The 6,652-nt window shown below is 34.4% G+C and overlaps 1 pseudogene; it reads right to left on the bottom strand.

The window, feature by feature from the left end:
- Positions 1–1,939: 1,939 nt before the first annotated feature.
- Positions 1,940–2,039, bottom strand: LOC122114958 (annotated as a pseudogene).
- Positions 2,040–6,652: the final 4,613 nt, after the last annotated feature.

Here is a 6,652-nt window from a genome sequence, read left to right as displayed (position 1 = left end):
ATTTTATCTTAAACTGTGTTCTCTTAAACCATGAGTCAATATAATAGTTTCCTCCTCAGAAATGTTCTTTGCAGGTATGTTCCTCACATTAACAGAAAAGTGATCAGCACAATGTATATCAATCCATCACATTGCACATCATAAAGAGACACACTATAAATTCTATTTCCATCTCTTTTAAAAATAAAATTGTTTGCTCTATAAATTGATCAGAGGCATGGATTTTGTGGCTAGTTAGTTCATTGAACATCTGTCTCTCTCTTCCTCTCTCTCATTCATGGTTCTCATATGATTGTTCCATAATTATCCTAATTTATTTTGTTGTTATATTTTTGGTTGCATCATTTCACTTTCTGCTCTGCCATTTCCCAAATCATTTACATAGAAAGTATTATTTCCTATGTTTTCATTCCTAGAATAAGCTGCACATGGAGACACCACTGGTCCTCATTTTCATTCTGTACCTTTTAATACGGAGGAAAATCTTTCCTCTGCTTTCTATCAATTCTCTACTCTCCAGTTAGAATGATTTAGAATAGTAAAAATGGAAAAAGAGAAAATAAGTCATGGTGAAAAAAAAAGATGCAGAAAATTCACTGGATTTTTCTGAACAGTTCAACCAACGTCAACTACTAGGGAAATACATAGACACCTCATTCCGACCGGTACTCAGTCTCTGGTTAGGCAATTCTGATGAAGACAAGGAAGAAGATGAAACAGTGAGGAATGGTATCATTTGCAAGAAAAAAATGGAGAAGGATCCAAGCAAATTTCTTCTTTGGGCTGCCGAAATTAATCGGCTTTCTAGAGTGTGGTGAAACCTTTCCAAAAAGGCCACTAGGGATGACGATGAGTATACCACTCTTCATCAGGAAACCTACAGTTGACACTGACACATTGTCCATGAGTTGGTGGCTCGAGGCAGATATTCATGCAATAACTGTGAATGGCTGGACACACCTGCACAGTGCTTATACGTGGAATAATACCAGTGTGGCTTCTTTCTTACTTCATCATGATGCAGATACCAATGTCTAAACGAAAGGCCTCTTGACCCCCTTGCATCTTGCTGCTGGGAATAGAAACAGCAAAGATACGTTTGATCTCCTTCTTTTGAACCATTATATTAAACCAGGTCTGAAGAACAACTTGGAAGAAACTGCATTTGATACTGCCAAAAGATAAGTATGTATGACTACCTCTTTGAAGTTGTGAAAGGCTGTACAAATTGTTCTCCTACGTCTTAATGATTTGGTTAAGTTACTTAAATTTCAAAAATGCCAGTCCATCCTTTGTCTCTGTACAAAATATTTTCACAATACAAAGCAACAGCAATACCTTACTTTAAAAATTCATGGATTCCATGGTATTCTTCCAAATGAATTACCTGACTTTGATGTCAAAATATATTCAAGAGTTGTTTGTATACATCCATAATGATTTCTGTAGAGCTTGTGATTTTTAAAATCAGAAATAATTTTAATGTATCTGTTGAAATGAGTAGTACAGAACCTAAAGACATTTCCGGTGCTTGTCTGAAGAAAGTATATTTTAACATATTCTGTATTCTGTTTGTAAAATGTCCGTAATCTATTTCATTCTCTCCTAGATATAATGCTTTGAATACTACATTATTATATATTATATAAATTCATTAATAAATGTGTCCTTACAGATTGCATTCCATATAAAAACAGTTTAAGATTCTTTTTTCTCCTAGGTCCTTATAGTATTTTATTTCTTTGGGATAAAATTAAAATGTTATCTAATTTCAAAAGTTTTGTAAAGGTTATGCTATGTAAAGACCTTTCTAAATTGAAGATTTAATACACTGATGTCAAACTAACTTTTAATTATATGAATCACATATGTTGTTACACTTGTATTTTTGTAATCAACTTTTTAATAACTGTTTTTCATTTCTAGCAACTGAAGAATGAAAAATATGGAATAATTCGCATATTTTCATATCATCCTTGTCCAAGTGGCATGTTAATCTCTATATTGTTGTAATTTATGTATACGTGCTGCTGAAGCATGTAGTATCCTGTAAATTTAAGTTGTTAATGATGCAATCTTTATACAGGCATATATCCTTGGTTGCCTATTTGTAGCAAGGAAACCTTATTGTTACTAACAATGTTATTGATCTTATTTCTCTGAAATTCTGTGTATAGTGGAAAAACATATTGTTTGGTAGATTGCTCAAACTTGCATTTTTTTGCCAATGACTATTTTAAGTCTTTTTCATTTTAAATTTGATCATACTTTGAAGCCTTTATGGCTAGGTTCAAAGAGATGGCTTTTCAAGTACTTATTTATCAACTGAGTTAGCTTTGTGGAGCTGATGGATTCCAAGTAAGCCTTGCTGAAGTGCTACTTCTAAACTTTTGCAGCTTAAAATTTCCCAAATGAGGTCTTACTGGCACAAATGTCTACTGACCCTTTACCCTTCTTCCATGTAGTAACAACCAAACAGAATATCTTACCCTGACAGCAAAGATTATCTTACTGGAAAAAAACTAATCTTAGTTACAAGGGATCATAGAGAAATAAACAGTTCTGACTAGAAAGTATTTTATCATAATATAATTGTTTATTATACCTACCATTTCAAAAGTAGTTAAGCCAAGAAGGTGAAAAAAAATTGTTCTTATGCATGATTACCTAATGTCCTGACCATCCAACCAGGCAGGAACTTACACTACTGAATTTCTATCACCAAATATTTCCATAGCTCCAGGAGAAGTCCATATTTTTCTCCTTGATATTAGGCCTTAAATTGGTAATGTTTTAATCACAGTGTTTCCTCTTGCTTCTAGGCTGTAAATCTACAAATGGTAAAGCTTTAGGTCTAACGCTACCAAACTTTGGGGTAGAGATAATGGAATAATACTGTAAAACAGAGTTGCCTTTGATACCCTAACCACAACAGAACAATGAAAAACATTTCCTTATATTACATATAGTTATATATTTTATATTTATATGTGCTAATTTTATGTTTCACACAATGAAACTTACTAGAATTAATCGATAATTTGACAAATAAATTGATATTTATTACAATAAATAGATTGGAATATAAATAATTAGCTTTAGAATATATATTAGAATATAAGAAGTATCAATGCAATGTCTTCGGTATAAACTTGTGATACCTTCTATGTGTTCTTAGTCTACTGAATTCACATGGTAAAAAACAATGTTGTTTTCCTCTAATCTGCAAGGGATTTTACTCTGCTGCTCTGTATATTGTTTTAACTCGTTGGCCCAGAATGGTTTTCTAAATATTTCTGATCATACCCAAATTTTGCTGATATGATGTCCAAAAGGTATTATTATTCTACAGGACCCACGCATCCTAGGATCCCAGGTCCCAGTTATCTGCATCATCAGATAACAAGGGCAAGTCTTCCCACCTAGGCCCATGCAACATGCCAACAGAAAGTAATTGAAGACTCATCTTAACTTCTCATTTCCTATAATAATTTAGTGCCCCAATTACACAGGGTTTAGCAGTAAGCAATTGTGAAATGCAAGGCAACTTAAAAATGAAAGATGAGATCACAAAATCTGAGAGAAACTACTGTAATTCACACTTTCAATTTACAGATGACTAGCCCATATGAGTGAACATGATCACAAATGTCACAAGAATATTTTTAATACCCCTCTCCTAATGATTAATGAAAGATTTCAGTCTAGTATAAGTAGGGCAAAAAATAGTTCCTGGAAGGATAGATCCATAATTTGTCTACCAAGGCTCGGAAAACTTGAATTAGAAGTCAAATATCATTCAGAAAAACATTAATTGAGAAGATCCTTAGTGCTTCAAAACACTGGTACTTCAGTAAAACTTGGTTATGTAGTATAAAAAGGTTGCCATTCTCAAATCAATGGTAACCTATATTTAATCTCCTGAAAATATATTCCTTTTCAAATAATTTTTTAGGGGGTCCGGGTGTGGGGCCTGATCTCTGGGCTTGGGCGCTGTCCCTCAGCTCTTCAGCTTAAGGCTAGGACTCTACCACTTGAGTCACAGCACAATTTCCAGATTTTTTTTTTTGGTCATGTGATGCTGGGGAATTGAACACAGGACCTCATGCATGCAAGCAAGTGCTTTACCACTGAGCCACCTTCCCAGCCCCTCAAATAAACTTTTTAAAGACACATTCTCCAAAATAACATTTGACAAGTAGATGATACTTAGTGACATTACAAGTTTTTCAAGTGGAAGGAACAAGTTACAATAGAGTTGATTTATCATCCAGCACTAATACCAAACAGGTTCAACCATTCCTTAAATTATAGAAATAGTAGCCCCCTCCATTTGTGTTGTTCAGTAGATGCCTTCCAGAAATGTGTTACATAGATCAGCCTCCCATATTTCAAGCCTAAACATTAGCTAATAAAGTAAGTTTCATCAAATAATAAGGTACATTTTAAAAGATCACGGATATTTGCCTTATCATGTTGATTGATGTTTTCCTTAAGAAAGATGACTTCAAGTTTTGAATATGGGTACTCATTAGAAATGTGACAAACATAAAATCTGTCTTCTATTTCTATCATATTCCTCCACAGTAATAAATTTTAGTTTTCTTCTTTTCCCAAAAGTTATAGGTAGTAGAAAATATTATCCCATGTAAAATAAAATAATCACAAACCATTGTACGAAGCCATTTATAAAAACTGCTATTTAGGAAAACATTCTAAGCCATTTTTAAACTTTCTTGTTGGCTAGAGATTAATCTTCCAAATGGATAAGAATAAAATCATGTCTAGGTGCTTCACGTCTCCAGTCTTGCAAATTGTTATTGCAGATGAATTAATTATGGAAATATAAGCTGATATCAGTTCAAGTATATGCAGGATTGAAATCCATGGAATGTACATAAACCTGTCAAAGTATGAACAGACAGTTTAAAAGAATGACTATCAAGAAGTTGAAACCAGAGAAGAATATTAGTAAAAACATAGAATGAATGAAAAATGAAAAAATGGCAAGTACAACTAGAATACTCAATGTACACATGTGATAAAGGAAGTGGTAAATCTGAAATAAATCTTGGAGAAGAGTTTGGTTGAGAATGATAGAAGGAGTGACTCTGATCCAGGAGCACTGGACAATTACAAGGACATATTTAATTGTAACACACTACCACAACCTTTTGAAATTCAGTTAAAAACACAACAAATACCAAACACACAAAAATCACAACCAAACGGCAATCTCTAGAGAGTATGAATATGACCTCTCAAAATTTTAAATAGTTAATCAAAAGCAGTATGGGAAAAGCAAACCAACTGTTCAAAGAGGGCAGTTTGGGGTAGGGTAAAATTTTGAACAGACTTAAATAGATTGTCTAACGTTATAAATCACCTACATCTGCAGCAAATATTTTCTAATGGGAGATCTCTTTGTCTGAACTGGATATTCCAGTCCTGAGATACACTTGATAGCTGGTGAATATAGAATGGAAGAAACAAGAACAAAACCCATTACTCCATTGGAGAGAAAACAGTCCTCTATGTTTTCTCTCATCGCTCTTTACTACTCTTTTTCATACTTTTCAGTCAAGTGATTTTGAATTATATCTTTCCTTCTTTGTTCTGGCAAAGTAATCGGTCAATGTAATTCACTAAATAGTATTTGCCATTTTTTCTATTATGCTGTTTACTTGTCCAAGCGAGTCCATTAAACTTCCCTCTTGTATTTGGTTGCCACGAAAACCCAACATCTATGATAATGAGGACAACTCTCATGTAAAACGTTGTCTCCACAAAAACAGTCCAAGAAGCTGTGATCACAAATATTTAGCTATACTTTTTTGTTCTTTTACCTTGAAAGTCTTCTTGTGTCTAAAGTGCCCACAAAAATAAGTACTCCACCACTTTTTGGTTCAATTACTTCTAACCTTAAAGATATAGTTTGCTAACAAGATGCTTAGAGGAAACCGAAGAATACTCCACTTTTATCTTCTCACTTAAGACTCTTGTTAGATACCATATCAGGAACAGTGAAGTTATTCTTTGCAAAATTACTTCAATAGATTATTTTTCTGTTGGTCTTGCATTTGCTTAACAAGATGTATGGAGGGGCTGGGAAGTTGGCTCAGTGGTGGAATACTTGCCTTGCATGCTCGAGGCCCTGGGTTCAATTCCTCAGCACCACATAAGAAAAAAAGCCGGAAGTGGCGCTGTGGCTCAAGTGGTAGCGTGCTAGCCTTGAGCTGAAGAGCTGAGGGCCAGCGCCCAGGCCCAGAGTTCAGGCCCCACGACCAGACCCCCCCCCAAAAAAACCCAAAAAACAAACAAACAAAATGTGTGGAGAAGAATAGAGTTAAATCACCCATACCTTGGATGACAGTGTCTGTTACAAAAGACAATACTTCTATGTCCTATTTCTATGTCCTCCTCTTAGCTCTTACCTGATTTCCAATTAATCACAGCTTCTTGGCTTAAAGTCTAGTGAAGTGGAAGGACAATAAGGCCTCCCCCACTGCTACGTCTTCATGGTTTCTCTTTTAAAACTTTTATTTGGATGTGGAATTTATTTTTATATCTTCATTCGATCTAGTGTGCATTGAAGTGAGCCAAATAGGCTCTGTAAAACCACTTTAGGTAGCAAAAATATTAAGACAATCTA

This window comes from Dipodomys spectabilis, unplaced genomic scaffold, assembly GCF_019054845.1.
Source record: "Dipodomys spectabilis isolate Male_0828 unplaced genomic scaffold, ASM1905484v1 ptg000114l, whole genome shotgun sequence".
NCBI classification, from domain to species: Eukaryota; Metazoa; Chordata; class Mammalia; order Rodentia; family Heteromyidae; genus Dipodomys; species Dipodomys spectabilis.
The sequence above is the reverse complement of the archived record's forward strand: the minus strand, read 5'-3'. Positions and strand labels throughout refer to the sequence as shown.